Source organism: Microtus pennsylvanicus, chromosome 6, assembly GCF_037038515.1.
Source record: "Microtus pennsylvanicus isolate mMicPen1 chromosome 6, mMicPen1.hap1, whole genome shotgun sequence".
Taxonomy (NCBI): domain Eukaryota; kingdom Metazoa; phylum Chordata; class Mammalia; order Rodentia; family Cricetidae; genus Microtus; species Microtus pennsylvanicus.
This window is the reverse complement of record NC_134584.1, coordinates 84,484,641-84,486,696: the sequence shown is the minus strand read 5'-3', so window position 1 is coordinate 84,486,696 and position 2,056 is coordinate 84,484,641.

Below are 2,056 nucleotides of genomic sequence, written 5' to 3'. Positions count from 1 at the left end.
GTCATAAAAGCTGGGCTTACTGGGACTCCATGAGCACCCTGGTTTGTTTGTTATTTTGAACTGATTGATTTATTTTATATATATATATTTTTTTCTCTGCTCCCTTCCTGCCTCTCCCCTCCCTTTTAATCCTCACCCAAGATCCCAATTTATTCAAGAGACCTTGTCTTTTTCTTCTTCCCGAGCACCCTGTTTGGTGTGTTGTAAATTCTTTACTATAAATTTCTTCGTATCCACTCAATCGGCACTTCCCAAGACACAGTGCTTTAAATCTTAAAATGTGCTTTTCTGCCCTGTGTGTAATGCTTGAGCATAAAAGAGAAAACCTTTAACGCTTTCTGGGGTCTATGAAGTCATATTACGTTCTGTAGCCCTGGCCAGTTAGAAAATCTTTTCCTGTGGTGTATCTAAACCAAAGCGTTTTTGTTTCTAGACTTCGGTTACTTGCTCCCTGTCACGTGCACAAATTTCAGGACCCAACATGAAAAAATAGGTAAGTTGGCTGAACCTTGGGTCTTCAGGTTACAGACCCAGATCATAAAACTGAGGTTAGGAATTTGTGCAGAGTTGATCACTGTCCTAGGTTCTCAGCCAGACCTAGCAAAAGAGACTGCACAACAATTAGGCTGCTTTGTACTTTTCGCCTTAGTCCAACAGATCAGACAGCTTGTTATGTGTCCTTGTGAATTGGGTTGCCTTTTCTGAGTATAGTTCATCTTAAAAGCCATTAGTAATGTACCTGGTCTGATCTAAAGCTACTTTGAAATTTTATATCAGTTGATCGTGCACATCTGTCCTGACCGCTGTGGAAAATTTCACTATTTCCTTGGCGTCAGCCTGAGCTGTGATCTATAACAGGTCTTTGGGGGAACTTATAAAATAACCTCTGACATATGTAGCACTTCTTTGTATTTATTTTATTGATCAAAATTTTATATAAGATAACATTATTAAGCTGGACAGTGGTGGTGCATGCCTTAGAGGCAGGTGGATCTCTGTGAGTTTGAGGCCAACCTGGTTTCATGAGCTAATTCCAGGACAGGTACCAAAGCTACAGAGAAACTTTGTCTCCAAAAAAAAAACAAACAGCAAAAAAGATAACATTATTGATATCAGTTAGATAATACAATTAAGGAGGAGTCATCTTTTATTAAAAAAAATATTTTATTTATTATGTATACAATATTCTGTCTGCATGTATGCCTGTAGGCCAGAAGAGGGCACCAGACCCCATTACAGATGGCTGTGAGCCACCATGTGGTTGCCGGGAATTGAACTCAGGACCTCCGGAAGAGCAGACAATGCTCTCAACCTCTGAGCCATCTCTCCAGCCCCAGGAGTCATCTTCTTGATCACCCACAGATAAAAATACCTGGTAGATTGGCATGCGATCATGACATAAGCACACTATGTATGATACAGTTTGAAATAACACATGTGGAGTAAGAGACAGAAGCATAAGATATTCCCGAGTCTTTGCTCTATGGCTTTGCCTGACGTGGTTTCTCATCAGTGAATTTCATTCTGTTAGGTTGACATCTTGAATATTAGTTATTATGTGCTGCTCCTTTGACAATGGTCACTGGCATATCATGAGCATTAGTCAGCAGGGGTCAAGGCACTAGGGAGGCACATGACTTCTCCATGTTCAGTGAGCTTGTGTAGGTTGGTGTTGGCTTCAACAATAAGGCCTTTTGGAGAGCAAGCAATAGCCTTGACAATAGCCAGTGCTGTTTGGGAGTTCCCGTACAAGCCCTTTGGCGAACAACTCAATTAAATGTAACTGATTCCCAGTACTGAAAACTTCATTTGGTGATGAGAGATGTCCAGCTGGGACTCTGTTCCCTTCTTATGTGACAATTTCATTGGAGTTGATTACATATACGTATATATTATAGGAAGCATCTACTGTATTAAGTTTTTTAAATTTATTTATTTCATGTGCATTGGTGTTTTTGCTTTCATATATGTCTGTGTGAGGGTGTTGGATCCCATGGAACTGGAGTCACAGACAGCTGTGAGCTGCCATGTGGGTGCTGCGAATTGAACTCTGGTC